This window comes from Camelus ferus, chromosome X, assembly GCF_009834535.1.
Source record: "Camelus ferus isolate YT-003-E chromosome X, BCGSAC_Cfer_1.0, whole genome shotgun sequence".
NCBI classification, from domain to species: domain Eukaryota; kingdom Metazoa; phylum Chordata; class Mammalia; order Artiodactyla; family Camelidae; genus Camelus; species Camelus ferus.
The window spans coordinates 5,410,872-5,427,387 of NC_045732.1; the positions used below are offsets into that span (position 1 = coordinate 5,410,872).

The 16,516-nt window shown below is 35.8% G+C and overlaps 1 long non-coding RNA gene across 1 annotated transcript; it reads right to left on the reverse strand.

Moving 5' to 3' along the window:
* Positions 1-432: 432 nt before the first annotated feature.
* Positions 433-8,699, reverse strand: LOC116662142. The gene is made up of 3 exons (XR_004318125.1): positions 8,672-8,699; positions 707-714; positions 433-544 (listed from the first exon to the last, which is right to left on the reverse strand). It is a non-coding gene; the product is annotated as an uncharacterized LOC116662142 (long non-coding RNA).
* Positions 8,700-16,516: the final 7,817 nt, after the last annotated feature.

A 16,516-nucleotide genomic window follows, 5' to 3' on the forward strand; every position in this document is an offset into this window, starting at 1 on the left:
CTAGGTTGTCCAATTTGTTGTCATTAAATTGTTCATAGCAGTCTTTCTTTTATTTTTCTTTTATATATTTCAGTCTTCATTGTTATTTTTCCTTTAAATTAAAAAAATTATTTGTGCCCTCTGTCTTTCCTTCTCAGTTAGCCTGGCAAGAGGTTGATCAATTTTGTTTATTCTTTCAAAAACCAAGCTCTTGGTTTTATTGATTTTTTCTATTGATTTTAAAAACTCTATCTTGTTTATTTCCCCTCTGATATTTATTATTTACTTCCTCCTTCTGACTTTAGGTTTCATTTTTCCTAATTCCCTAGGTGGTAGTTTAGGTTGTTTATTAAAAAAAAATTTTTTTTTTTGAAGAAGGCCTGTATTGCTATGAAAATCCCTCTAAGTACTGCTTTTGCTGCCTCCCATTTATATACATGATTGGGTTATTTATTTTTTTTATTGAGGTATGATCAGTTTACAATGTTGTGTCAATTTCTGATGTGCAGCACAATTATTCACTCATACATGAATAGACATACATTCATTTTCATATTCTCTTTCACTGAAAGCTATTAAAGAGTATCAAATATAGTTAACTGTGCTATACAGCATAAACTTGTTAATCGACTTTGTATATACCAGTCAGTACCTGCAAATCTCAAACTCCCAGTTAATTACTTCCCACCCCCTTCCCCCATGGTAACCATAAGTTTGCTTTCTACACCTGTGAGTCTGTTACTTTTTTATATATAAATTCATTTCTCTCTCTTTTTTTTAAGAGTCCACATATGAGTGATATCATATGATAGTTTTCTTTCTCTTTCTGTCTGACTTCACTTAGAATAACATTCTCCAGGGACACCCCTGTTGCTGCAAGTGACATTATTTTATTCTTTTTTTATGGCTGAGTGGCATTCCATTGTATAAATATACCACTACTTCTTTATCCAGTCATCTGTTAATGGATATTTGGGTTGTTTCCATGTCTTGGCTATTGGAAATAGTGCTGCTATGAATATTGGGGTGCTGGAGTCTTTTTGAATTAGGGTTCTCTCTGGATATATGACCAGGAGTGAGATTGCTGAATCGTACAGTAAGTCTATTTTATTCTTTTGACGAATCTCCATACTGTTTTCCACAATGGTTGCACCAAACTGCATTCCCACCAGCAGTGTAGGAGGGTTCCTTTTACTCCACAGCCTCTCCAGTATTTGTCATTTGTGGACTTTTGAATGATAGCCATTCTGGTTGGTGTGAGGTGATACCTCATTGTAGTTTTGATTTGCATTTCTCTGATAATTAATGATATTGAGCATTTTTTCATGTGTCTATTGATCATTTGTACTTCTCTCTTGGAGAATTGCTTGTAAATTTTCTCCCATTCTGTAGGTTGTCTTTTTGTTTTACTTATGGTTTCCTTTGCTGTGCAGAAGCTTGTAAATTTCATTAGGTCCCATTTGTTTATTCTTGCTTTTATTTCTATTGCTTGAGTAGACTGTTCTAGGAGTACGTTTTTGAGATGTATGTCAGATAATGTTTTGCCTATATTTTCTTCTAGGAGATTTATTGTATCTTGTCTTATGTTTAAGTGTTGGATCCATTTAGAGTTTATTTTTGTGTATGGTGTAAGGGAGTGTTCTAGCTTCATTGATTTACATGCTGTTGTCCAGTTTTCCCAACACCATTTGCTGAAGAGACTGTTTTTATTTCATTGTATATTCTTGCCTCCTTTGTCATAGTTTAGTTGACCAAAATTTTGTAAGTTCATTTCTGGGCTGTCTATTCTGTTCCATTGGTCTATATGTCTGTTTTTGTACCAATACCATGCTGTCTTGATGACTGTAGCTCTATAGTATTGTCTGAAGTCTGGGAGGGTTATTCCTCCAGCCTCTTTTTCTTCAGTAATACTGTGGCAATTCTGGGTCTTTTGTGGTTCCATATAAATTTTATTATGATTTGTTCTAGTTCTGTGAAATATGTCCTGGGTAATTTGATAGGGATTGCATTCAATCTGTAGATTGCCTTGGGCAGTATGACCATTTTAACAATATTGATTCTTCTGGTCCAGGAGCATGCAATATCTTCCCATTTTTATGATTCTTCTTTAATTTCTTAATGAATGCTTTGTCATTCTCCATGTATAAGTCTTTCACCTCCTTGGTTAGATTTATTCCTATGTATTTTATTACTTTGCATGCTACATTAACGGGGGTTGGTTCTTTACTTTCTTTCCCCACTAATTCATCATTACTGTAGGGAAATGCAACTGATTTTTGAACATTAATCTTGTAACCTGCTACCTTGCTGAATTCTTCAATTAGTTCTAGTAGTTTTTGTATGGACCTTTTCAGGTTTTCTATATATAGTATCATGCCATCTGCATATAATGACACTTTTACCTCTTCTTTTCCAATTTGGATCGCTTTTACTTCACTCTCTTTCCTGATTGCTGTGGCTAAGACTTCTAAGACTATGTTGAATAGGAGTGGTGATAGTGGGCATCATTTCCTCATCCCAAATTTTAGTGGGAAGCTTATGAGTTTTTCACTTTTGAGTACTTTGCTGTCTGTAGGTTTGTCACAAATAGCTTTTATTATGTTGAGATATGTTCCCTCTATACCCATTTGGGTCAGAATTATTATGATAAATGCATGCTGAATTTTATCAAATGTTTTTTCTGCATCTTTTGAGATGATCATGTGGTTTTGTTCTTTCTCGTTGATGTGATGTATTACATTGATTGATTTGCATATGTTGAACTACCCTTGTGTCCCTGGAATGAATCCCACTTGATCATGACATATAATATTTTTTATGTGCTGTTGGATCCTATTTGCTAATATTTTGGTGAGAATTTTTGCATCTGTGTTCATCAGTGATATTGGTCTGTGATTCTCTTTTTTGGTAGTGTCTTTGCCTGGTTTTGGTATCAGGGTTATGGTGGCTTCATAAAATGAGTTTGAGAGTATCCTCTCCATTTCAATCTTCTGGAAGAGTTTGGGAAGAACTGGTATGAGTTCCTCTTTGTATGTTTGGTAGAATTCCCTGGTGAAGCCGTCAGGTCCTGGACTTTTATTTGTAGGGAGATTTTCTAACACAATTTTGATTTCATTTCTAGTGATTGGTTTGTTCAAGTGGTCAGTTTCTTCTTGATGAAATCTTGGTTGACTGTATGTTTCCAGACTTGTCCATCTCATCTAGGTTAACCAGTTTTGTTCCACATAGTTTTTCATAATATTCTTGTATGAAATTCTGTATTTCTATTATTTGTTGTAATTTCTCCATTTTCCTTTTTTATTTTGCTTATTTTTGCTCTCTCTTTTTTCTTAGTGTTTTTTCTGTATATAGTATTGTGCCATCTGCATATAGTGACACTTTTACCTGTTTTCCAATTTGAATTCATTTTATTTCATTTTCTTCTCCTATTGCTCTTGCTAGGACTTCCAGTACTATGTTGAATAGAATTGGTAAGAGTGGACAACCTTGTCTGGTCCTAGATTTTAGTGGGAAGTTTTTCAGTTTTTCAACATTAAGTACCATGCTGGCTGTTGGCTTGTCATAAATAGCTTTTATTATGTTGAGATATGTTCCCTCTATACCCACTTTGGTGAGGGTTTTTTTTTTTTATCATAAATGGATGTTCAATTTTATCAAATGCTTTTTCTGCATCTATTGAGATGATCATGTGGTTTTTGTCCTTTCTTTTGTGGATGTGGTGTATCACACTGATTGATTTGCATATGTTGTACCATCCTTATTTTCCTGGGATAAATCCAACTTGTTCATGGTTTATGATCTTTTTTATGTGTTGTTGGATTCTATTTGCTAATATTTTGGTGAGGATTTTGGCATCTGTGTTCATCAGTGATATTGGTCTGTAATTCTCTTTTTTGGTAGTGTCTTTGCCTGGTTTTGGTATCAGGGTGATGGTGGATTAACAGAATGAGTTTGGGAGCACTCTCTATTTTTCAATATTCTGGAAGAGTTTGAGAAGGACTGATATGAGTTATTCTTGTATGTTTAATAAAGTTCCCCAGTGAAGGCATTTTGTCCTGGACTTTTGTTTGTATGGAGGTTTTTTATTACTAATTCAATTTCATTTCTGGTGATTGGTTTGTTCAAGTGGTTAGTTTCTTCTGTTTCAATCTTAGTGGAGGGTATTTTTCCAGAAACTTGTCCATTTCTTCCAGGGTTTCCAGTTTGTTTCCATATAGTTGTTTAAAATATTCTCAAATGATATTCTGTATTTCTATGTCATTTGTTGTAATTTCTCCATTTTCCTTTCTTATTTTGCTAATTTGTGCTCTCTCTTTTCTTCTTTTGAATTTGGCCAGAGGTGTGTTGATTTTATTTACTCTTTAAAAAAATGAACTTTTGGTTAGAATGAATTTTTCTATTTTTTAAATCTCTATTTTATTTATTACCTCCATGAGGTTTATTATTTCCTTCCTCCTGCTGACTTCTGGGCTTTTTTGCACTTCTCTTTCTAATAATTTTAGCTGGTGGGTTAGATTGTTTATTTGAAATTGTTCTTCTTTTTTGAGGAAGGCCTGTATCTCTATAAACTTCCCTCTTAGCACTGCTTTTGCTGCTTACCATAAATTTTGTGTAGTTGTGTTTTCATTTTCATTTCTCTCGAGGTATTTTTAAATTCCAACTTTGATTTCTTCACTGACCCATTGGTTTTTTAGTAACATGTTGTTTACTCTCCATACTTTCCTTTTTTTCTCCTTTGTTTTTCTGTAGCTGACTTCTAGTTTTATGGCATTGTGGTCAGTAAAATGCTTGAGACAATTTCTATCTTCTTAAAATTTTTGAGGCTTCTTTTGTGTCCAGGTACATGATCAATCCTAGAAAATATTCCATGTGCACTTGAAAACAATTTATATCCTATTTTTGGGGGGTGTAATGCTCTGAAAATATCAACCAAATTTAATTTTTCTATTGTATCATTTAATTTCTCTGTTGCCTTATTTAATTTCTGTCTGGAAAATCTGTCTGGTGATGTTAATGCAGTGTTAAAATCTCCAGCAATGATTGTATTCCCATCAATTTTCCCCTTTATCTGTGCTAGTAATTACATTATGCACTTAGATGTTCCTATATTGGGTGCATATATATTAATGAGTGTAATATCCCCATCTTGTATTACTCCTTTAATCATTATAAAATGTCCTTCTTTATCTTTCTTTATGGCCTTTGTTTTAAAGTCTAGTTTCTCTGAAATCAGTATTGGGACACCTCCTTTTCTGGCTTTTCTATTTGCATGGAATATCCTTTTCCATCCTTTCATTCCCAATCTATATGTGTCCTTCTCCCTAAAGTGGGCCTCTTGTATGCAGTTTATTGAAGGTTCTTGCTTTATTATCCAGTTTGCCACTCTATGTCTTTAGACTGGAGTATTTAGTCCATTAACATTTACAGTAAGTAATGATAGAAGTGTGTTTATTGCCATTTTGAACTTATTTTTGTAGTTGATTTGGTATTTCTTCTTTGTTTCTTTCTTCTTCCTTTTTGGTTTGATAATTTTCCTTTGTATTATCTTAGATTTTATTTAGTTTTTGTGACTCACTTATAAGTTTCTGGCTTCTGGTTACCCTTTTTTGTAAGTCTATTAACCCATTACTTTAACTGTTTGTATTAAACAGATAGTAATATAAGCCCAAATCCATCCTACCAAGAACAAAAATTTTAAAAAAGTGTATATTTTTGTGTTGCTAAACTCTTCTAGTTTTTTATTGTCTTTGGAGTTCTTTACCTCTCCTTCTACTCTAAAGGATGACCTTTCTGAATATATCTTGCCACTCCCTTCTGGCCTGTAATGTTTTTGTAGAGAAATCAGCTGAGAGCCTTATGTGGGTTCTCTTGTGACTCTTTGTTTTTCTCTTGCTGCCTTTAGTATCATTTCTTTATCCTTGACCCTGACCTCCTTTATTATATGTCTTTGTGTGGGTCTGTTTGGGTTCTTCCTGTTTGGGACCCTCTGAACTTCCTCTACTTTGATATCTGATTCCTTCTTTAGATTTGTGAAGTTTTCAGTCATGATTTCTTCAAATACCTTTTCAGTTCCATTTGATCTTTCTTCCCCTTCTGGATCCCCTAGTATGTGTAGATTGGCTTGCTGTATACTATCCCATAGGTCCCTTATATTGTTTTCATTGTTTTTTACTTGTTTTTCTCTCAGCTGTTCTGATTGGGCGCTTTCTGTTGTCCTGTCTTCTAGGTCACTTATTCATTCCTCTGCATTATGTAGCCTGTTTTGTACAGCAAATGAGTTTTTCAATTTTCCTTGGCTCTTCTTTATATCTTTCATTTTTGACATATTTTATATCTCTAAACTATCTCTTTTAGTTCCTTCAGTAATTTGATCACTCCTTTTTTGAAATCTTGATCAAGTAGGCCATCAATGTCTATTTCATTGATCATTCTTTCAGTGGATTTCTCTTGCTCTTTTAATTAGGAGTGGTTCCTCTGCTTCTTCATCTTGCTCATATTTCTCTGGCACTTTGGCATATGGAGTATGTTATCTACTGTGGTCCTTAAGATATTATTTATTTATCAATCTAAAGCCTATGGTGGTATAAAACTTTAAACAAAGAGAATTTTGAAAGAATGGAGAGAAATAAAAAAGTTTGAAATCCGTGTATAATCAGTAACAGAAGAATAAGTTGAAGCAAAATAACAATCATGTTGAGATATCTTTTAAAGACCTTAAAAAAAGGAGTAGAGAATAAAAATAATTTGAAATTTGTGTATAATCAACAACAGGAGATCGAAACCAAGAGAAATAGAAATGAAAGTGATGTGGATTTTAAAAATAATAATATAAAAATATTTTCAAAGAAAAATTTAAAAGGGATTAAAACTGGAGACATATACAATTGTTTAAAATGTAAATATTAAAAAGATAATAGAAAATAGAACAGATTAAAAAAAGAAAAAGAAACGAAAGTGGATGTGTTCACGTGGAGAATGGTGCTCTTAATGATTTTATCAAACGACCTTTCTGTCCTCTCCCTACTGTGTGAACTGAGCTCTCTGCTTCCAGAGGCCCTCCATTGTTCCCCCTGGTCTGTGCTGCTTCCATTGCTTGTTAGCAAGCAGATCACACCCTCTCCCAACACTGCAGTCTTGCATGGTGCTCTTACAAGGTGTTTAGGTGGGTCACGCCTCCTGATGCTGTGGTCAGATGCTGTGCTCCCACAAGGTAGGTGGGCATGTCGCACCCCCTTCCAGAACCGCAGTCAGGTGCTACTCTCCTTCAGGGAAGGTGGGTGGCCACCCGCCCTCGCCCAGTGCTGGTCGCTCCCCTCCTCTGTGCAGCTGCCTACTCCAACTCGGGTCTGTGCTCCATAGGCGGGCTCAGGGAAGACTGCAGAACAGCCCCGTCCCTGCTCCATGCCAAAACTCAGCTAATTGTTTGTTTGTCTTGAGTCACGTGTTCTCGGAGGTACCAAGACAGAAAAATCCTATCTGCTTCCGGCTGTAAACGTTTCCTTCTCACCTTTGAGGCTGTTAAGCCCTTAGGTACGGATTCAGGTTTTGATCCCACCCCTGCCTGGGTGCTAAGCTCTGGAATATATGGCGGCTTTGGCTGAGCCCCACCTCTCTTCTCCCAAAAACTGATTCAGTGGGTTTTTTGAGGTAGTGGGTACAGCACCCTTCCCCCCAGGGCACACCAGCTGTATTGTTTTTTGTTTCATATTTTATGGAGGGCCCAGGTTGTTTTGCCCTGTATACCCACTCAGTCATAGCATGCAGCACCCTGCAGTCCCCTGGGGTCACCTCTGTGCAGCCTGCCCCATTCCTTCACTGAGCTTGGGAAGCTTGTCCTGTCCCCCACCTGCCACTTTGCTTCCTAGGGCTGGGTTTTGCCGAGGCCCTCTGTGCCTATTTAGCTTAGTTCTGTTGTTCAAAGGTTGCTCTGTACAGATCCAAGCCTCAGAGATTCCCCCTCTGTCCTGCTGACCTCTCCGTTAGAGAGGGTGAGACCCAGTGAATGAGAGCTATTCCTCCTTTGCTGCTTCCTCCCCAAAGGACTGGTCCCACTCTGTTTTGCTTTTTCATCTTTCTTTTTTCCTTTTCTCCTACCAGATTCATGGCGTCTTTGTCTTTTGAAGAGGGCGATGTTCTGTTGGAGTTCAGCAGGTGCTCTGGTTGACTGGGTGGGTCTGTGGATGTGAGTTTTGGTGTATTTGTGGGAGAGGATGAGCTATGAGCATCCTTCTACTCCACCATTTTGGCCGATCCCCTTCTACACCACATCTTTATCCAGTCATCTATTGATGAAAACTTGGGGGTCCTTCCATATCTTGGCAATTGTAAATAATGCTCCTAGGAATATTGAGGTGCATTTATATTTTTGAATTAGTGTCTTTTTTCACCCCAGAAATATACCCAGGAGTGGGATTTCTGGAGCATATGGTAGTTTTAATTTAGTTTTTGAACAACCTCCATATTGCTTTTCTGAGTGGCTGCAATAATTTAAATTCTCACCAATAGTGAATGAGAGATCAATTTTCTCCACATCCTTACCAACACTTGTTATTTGTGTTCTTTTTTAAAGTATATTTTTATTGAAATGTAGTCAGTTTACAATGTTGTGCTAATTTCTGGTGTACAGCACAATACTTCAGTCATATAGGGACATAAAGTTACTCATTTTCGTATTCTTCTTCATCATCCTTACTAAAAGATACTGAATACAGTTCCCTTTGTTATAAAGTATAAACTTGTTGTTTATCTATTTTATAAAAAGTAGTTAGTATCTGCAAATATCAAATTCCCAATTTATCCCATCCCACCTCTTTCTTCGCTTGGTAACCATAAGTTTGTTTTCTATGTGAGTCTGTTTCTGTTTTGTAAATGAGTTCATTTTATTTTAGATTCCACATATAAGTGATATAATATGGTATTTTTATTTCTCTTTCTGGCTTATTTCACTTAGAATGGCATTATCCAGGTCCATTCATGTTGCTGCAAATGACATTATTCTTTTTATGACTGAGTAGTATTTCATTGTATACATACACCACAACTTCTTTATATAGTCATCTGTTGATTGACATTTAGGTTGTTTCTATGTCTTGGCTATTGTAAATAGTGCTGCTATGAACGTTGGGTAGCATGTATCTTTTTGAATTAAGTTTCTCTCTGGATATATGCCCAGGAGTGGGATTGCTGGATCATATGATAAGTCTATGTTTAGTCTCTTGAGGAATCTCCATACTGTTTTCCATAATGGATGCACCAAACTTGATTCCCACCAACAGTGTAGGATGGTACCCTTTTCTACACAGCCTCTTCAGCATTTATTGTTTGTGGACTTTTGAATGATGGCCATTCTGACTGTTATGAGGTGATCATTATGGTTTTGATTTGCATTTGCTTGATGATAAGTGATATTGAGCATCTTTGCATGTGCCTGTTGGCCATCTGCATTTCCTTTTTGGAAAAATGTCTAGTCATGTCTTCTGCCCACTTTATAATCATTTTTTTTGAGTTGTATGAGCTGTTTATATAAGTTGGATATGAATCCATTATTGATCACATAATTTGCAAATATTTTCTCCCATTTAGTAAGTTGTGTTTTCTTATTGGCAGTGGTTTCCTTGGTTGTGCAAAAGCTTTTAAGTTCAATAGGTCTCATTTGTTTATTTTTGTTTTTATTTCCTTTACTTTAGTAGACATATCCAAGAAAAAATTGCTGCAATTTATGTCAAAGAGTGTTCTTCCTATGTTTTCCTCTAGGAATTTTACAGTATCTTATCTTACATTTAGGTCTTTAATCCATTATGAGTTTTTTTCTTTTTTTTTTTTTGTATATGGTGTTCAAGAATGTTCTAATTTCAGTCTTTTACAGGTAGCTGTCCAGTTTTCCCAGTATCACTTATTGAAGAGACTGTCTTTTCCCCACTGTATATTCTTGCCTCCTTTGTCATAGGTTAGTTGACTGTAAATGTGTGGGTTTATTTCTGGGCTCTCTATTCTGTTCCATTGATCAATGTGTCTGGGGATCAGTACCATACTGTTTTGGTTACTGTAGCTTTGTAGTAGAGTCTGAAGTCAGGGAGTATGATTCCTTCAGCTCTGTTCTTTCTCAAAATTGTTTTGGCTCTTCCGAGTTCTTTTACATTCCCATACAAATTTTAAAATCATTTCTTCTATTTCTATTAAAAATGCCATTGGCATTTTGATAAGGAGTGCACTGAATCTGTAAATTGCCTTGGGTAGTATGGTCATTTTATCAGTATTAATTTTTCCAGTCAAATAACATGATATATCTTTCCATCTGTGCCATCTTTAATTTCTTTCATTAGTGTCATATAGTTTTCAGAGTATAGGTCTTTTGCCTCCTTAGGTAGGTTTATTCCTAGGTATTTTATTCTTTTTGGTGCAGTGGTAAATGAAGTTGTTTCCTGAATTTCTCTTTCTGATAATTTGTAACAAAGTTCTGTATATTAATTTTCTATCCTAAAACCTTACCAAATTCATTGATGAGCTCTAGTACTTTTCTGGTGGCATCTTTAGGATTTTCTTTGTATAGTGTCATACCACCTGCAGTGACAGTTTTACTTCTTTCTTTCCAATTTGGATTTTTTATTTTTAAATTCTTCTCTCTTTGCTGTGGTTAGGACTTCCAAATCTACGTCCAATAAAATAGTGAGAGTGGACATCCTTGTCTAGTTCCTGAACTTAGGATCATATTTTTCAACTTATTGCTATCAAAGTTTACATTTCAATGGACATTCTGGTACATAAATATAAACGCTTTCACACATTTGTCTTTATCCTTAAGATTAACTCCCAGAAGAGAAATTGATGAGTTCAAATTGCATTTCCTTTTCAGATTATTATGTTCATTCATATTTCTTCCTAAATTAGATTGACCTTAATCTTTTGCTTGAGTCTAAACAAACTCAGTTCCTCAGCTTTGTCACAGACAACTTACCAAGAGTGTTTTCTACCAAATACTGCTCCCTCTAAGATGCCCTCCTTTATCCAGTTCCAAAAATTTATTCAATATATTTTTCAAAATTTCGACTGCTCATCCCACCCCCAGCTTATTTGTGACAGGAGTTCAAATAACGTAGAAATGAATAAAAATTAATTTGAGAGACCGGTTAAGAGAATGGGATATAAAATTAAGCAGTGTAGGTTCAAATTACACTTCAAATACTTACTATCTATGTGCCATTGGGCAAGATACTTAGTGTTCTTGTGCTCCAATTTCTTCATCCAAAGAGTAGAGCTGTTACCTGCCTTTCTAGCTGTTAAGCATGTTAGGAGGATTTTATGGCCAGTGCAAATACAGAGAGGAAGCATTGTCTAGTACATGATAAATGTTCACCAATTGATAAATTATTGGTTATCATTTTTCTGTGAGTTCTCTAGTAAATGAATTTTCAAACATTTCACTATCAGTTTGGACTCAGTCTTATGCAATACAATCTTTTTGATATTTTTAGTTTATCATCAACACATCAACAGCAGTGTAAAATATAAAATACCATAATATTATTTTCAGATTATTTTCTTATTTTCAGGCTTACATAATATCATAGACAAATTATCTGTTTATGTATCTGTTTGGCCTGTTATAGCTGGAGCTCCTCCAGATCAAGGGACATATCTTTTTCATCTTTGAGTTCCTAGGTGTAACACAATTCCTGGCACACAACAGATGTTCCCTAAGTGTTTGTTGTGTTGAATGGAGCTAGATCTAATATTTTAATTAGTCATTTACCTACTTTTGGTAAGTGTCATTCAAAGGCTATCTAGAAAATTCTTAATCCTCATCACTTCTTGGAGTCTTTAGTCTCTTTTCTTGCTCCTTTGTTCTCCAGTTAAAACTATTTCTCATGGCTGTTGAATTATCAATCCTCAATTTTTAATTAAAATGTTCAATCATATAGGAGTTGAACAAATTTTATAATTAATACCTCCATGCCTTCCATCTAGATTATATTTTTAACATTTTACTATATTTTGTATATAAAATATCTATACCATCTGTCCACCCCTCTGTCAGTTCACATATCAGTTCTGTGAGCCCTCTCCTGGTTCATCAACAACCTTGAAACCCATACTCAAAATATCTCAAGTTGGAAAATACTTTAAAATTTACTTAGTCCAATATTCTTCTCAGCTCATTTTACAACTGTAAAACAAGAGACCCTGAAAGGGGAATTTATTTGCTTTAGGTCACAGACAAAAAGATATAATAGATATGAAAAACAAGGTATCTCAATTCTCAAGCTGTTCTTCCCCCCCATCATATAACAATGTTGTTGCAGTTACTCTTCAATTGTATGCCCTAAGTCAATTCATTATTCAGATGAATTCTGGTAAACTGTATTAAATATGGTTTGGATGAGGAAATGGGTGACTGGATGCATGGATGCAAGTCCTCTATGCTGGGAAATGTGAGTAAGATTCTAATTGACAGACTTGAGCCCCCAAAACCTCAGCAGGCTAAATTAGTAGGCCTAACTAAACAAGATAAAATGTTTTAAAAAATAATTATTAATTATAAAATTAATACATGCTCATTATGGACTATTTTGTAAATACTGTGAAATAATAAAAGTAAAAATTATCCCAAAACTCACTGTATTAGTCAGCTCAGGCTGCCATAACAAAATACCTCAGACTGTGTTGTTTAAGCAGCAGACATTTATTTCTCATAGTTCTGGAGGTTGGGAAGTCCAATATAAGGATTATGGCAGATTTGCAACAGGCACATGAAAAGATGCTCAACATCCCTAATCATCAGGGAAATGAAAATCAAAATCACAATGAGATACCTCACATCTTTCAGAATGGCTATCATTAGAAAGACCACAAATAACAAATGTTGGTAAGGATGTGAAGAAAAGGTTACTCCTCCACTCTTGGTGGGAATGCAAATTGGTGCAGCCACTGTGGAAAACAGTATGGAGGTTTCTCAAAAAACTGAAAATAGAACTACAATATGTTCCAGCAATTTCTACTCCTGGGTGCATATCTGAAAAAAGAAAAAAAGACAAAAATACTAATTTGAAAAGACTCTTGCATTTCAACATTCTTAGCAACATTACTTACAATTGCCAAGATGTGGAAGCAATCTCAGTGTCCATCAACAGATGAATGGATAAAGATGCAACATATATATATGTGTGTGTGTATGTGTGTGATATATAGCACACAGGAAAATACTGCTTAGCCATAAAAATAATGAAATTTTGCCATTTCCAGCAACATGGATGGACTTGGAGGACATTATGCTAAGTGAACTAAGTCAGACAGAGAAAGACAAATATTGTATGAGATCACTGATAAGTTAAATCTAAAAAATACAACAAACTGTACTGGTGAATATAACAAAACAGCAACAGGCTCACAGAAATAGAGAAAAAACTAGTGGTTACCAGTGGGGAAAAGGAAGGAGGAAGAGACAATGCAGGGGTAGGGGATTAAGAGGTACAATCTATTTGATATAAAATAAACTACAAGGGTATATCATACATCATGGATATCCCAAATGTATTACAATAACTATAAATGAAATATAAGCTTTAAAAATTGTGAATCACTATATTGTACAACTGTAACATATTGTATATCAACTATACATCAATTTAAAAAAAAGATTCTAGCAAATTTTAATCCTCATTAGAATCCTCTTCCTGGCTTGCAGTAGGCCACCTCCTCACTGTGTTTTCATAAGGTAGAAAAGTAGAGATCTCTGGCCTCCTTTCTAATTTTGTAAAAGGACACAAATCCCTTTGTGGTGTTACTTACTCTCATAGACTCATCTAAACACAATTATCTCTCAAAAATACCTCACCTTTAAACATCATCACATTGGAAATTAGGGTTCAATATATGAATTTTGAGTGGACAGAAACATTCAGTCCATAATACCCATTATTCAAAATAATTGTTATTAATATTTGGGAGCATATACTTTAATAGAAACTTTCATACAATTATTACATATGTAATTATATATATGTATATGTTTGTTTATAACATTGAGATAAAATTGTGCATATATTCTTGTAACATATTTACTTCCAATATTTAACAATATACTTATTTTTATGCCCTTAAGGGTTTTATATATGATGTTAATGGCCATACTTAAATTCGAATTGTTCGTTTATTACTTTTTAGGAGACTCCCCAAACTTCACATTATTAAGTCAAAACTGACCTAAGAATGAAATAGGGGCATTGATATAATTGCTAATCAATTTGCAAAAGGTTACATATATTGTGATGTTACCTTGATAATTATTTTTTATTTAACCAATTCTTTTGTGTGTGTGGCAGCAGCTGAGTTTTATCTCTAAGTCCAATTCAGCCTTTTCTAGGTCCTTAGAGCATTTTCAGTTTCTTTACTTGGGAGAGATTCTAATCCACTGTGTACCTGAGCATCCAAGGCTACGTTTTCCTTGGGTGGCTCTGGGTAGCTGTGTCCTGGTAGGAAAATTATACTTTATCTGCTCTGCATTGCTTTCCCAAATCCAGAGCATTCTTAAGACCTAGCCAGAGATCCACCTCTTCCATGAAAACAGCAATCTAACCAAATCTTTCTTGTTGAGTATTTAGGTTGTTCTCAATTGTTCAATGTTATACGTGTGTGTGTGTGTGCATGTGCATGTGCGTGTGTGTGTGTTTTGTATGATTCTGATAATTTTCTTAGGATAAATTCTTATAAGAAAATTATTGGGTGTGGAGAATGCACTTAATTTTTTTTCTTTTTGCTATTTATTGCCAAATTGCTCTCCAGATGTTTGTACCAAATTCACTCCCACAGAATATCTTTTCCTGTACCCACCAAAATCCTGGGTTTTACAAATTAAAGAAATATATATTTGCTAATTTAACAGTCCCCAAATAATATGCCAGTTTAATTTGTATTTCTTGGATAACTAACATTCCTTGAATTGTTTAACAAGGTAAGCTAAGTGCAGATAAATATCAAAATCTGCACTCAAGTAACAAAACTCAATTAAAAGATAACTGTCAATATGACTTTAAAACATCTTATGTGGTAAATTCCAAGAGATTTTAATAATCAGTAAATTCAGTATGTCAATGGTGTGATGCAGTTGCCAATAAAGCTAATTTAAACTCAAGGGGAATTAATAAAATTCTAGTGTCCTGAACAAGGGAGATGATAATCCAACTTTATTTGTTTTTAATTAGTCTATACCATGGACATAGCCTGCATCAGCTGTAGGCCCCAGACCATTAGTAGTGGCTCAGGCAGTCTAATATGTGTACAGAAGGAAGTGAGAAGTCCAGAGAAAGAAGAAGAAATTTGCCTTATGAAGAGTGGCTGAATGAGATTACAAGAACAGAAGACTCAGAGAGATATGCCCTCTGTCTTTAGAGCTTTGAACAGTCATGGAGCAGAAGGAGCAGGCACATTCTGGTTGGTTCCAGAAGGAGAGCTGGATATAAGAGCAAGTGTGACAGGAATAACAATTTTAGCTTGATACAAGAAATCTTTTTCTAAAAGAAATCTAGGGAGAAAGAGATCAAGATGGGAGAATATTAAAAACACATCTACATGTGGAACAATTCTCATAGAAAACTAACTGGAAACTGACAGAAAGACTCCTTTACAACCAAGGCTATAAAAAAGATACACACATAATCAATAGGATGTGAAGAAAAGCATTGGCTTGGGACCTGTGCCCTTGGGAGGTGACTAAGAGGAAAAGGGAGATCATACAAGTGGACACTCATCATAGGAAGTGAGTGGGTCAAGCCATAAACTGGAATTTTCAGTTTTGAGGTCCTACACATAGGAGACAAGCCTTCTTGGTTGCTTGTGAACTGCTGAGACATAGAAGCCTAACTACAATGGTGAGGAATGCATGGGTGCCAGCTTTCCCCCAGGCAGGGTGGAGAGAGGTCAGTCCTAGAGGCTAATTTTTCACTGCATTCCCCAGTCTAAGCTGAGTGAACACCCCACTCCCACTCACTCCATGCCACAGCTTGGCACTGGATCTAGGGTAGCCAGGACCTGAGGAAAACTCTCAATATAAGGATGTAGAGGCAACCCAAGGGCCCAGGGCTTTGCCCAGGTGAGGTGGCAGTGGCTATTGTTGGTGATTACTCAAGTAGTGCCCCAGAAGTAGCCTAGACTGCTGATGGCTGCACTGCTACCTGTATTCCTATGGCCACTTGCTATGTTCCCCAGTCCTAGCCAAGCAAGCCTTTTGGCCCTGCTCACTTCATACCACAGCTTGTCACTGGATCTAGGGTGGCCAGGACAAAGTAAAATACTTGATCTAGGGACACAGGCAACCCAGGTGCATAGGGTGTAGACCAAGTGAGGAAGCAGTGGCTATAGTTTGTGCTTCCTCAAATAGCACCCCAGAAGCAGCCCAGACTTCTGACAGCAGCATGGCTTGGAATTCCTGTGACTGTCTAACTGCACACTCCAGCCCAAGTAGAGTGAATGCCCTGGCCCTGCTCACTCCACCCACAGCCTAGCACTAGACCTAGGGTATCCATTGCATGGGAAAAGATGTGGC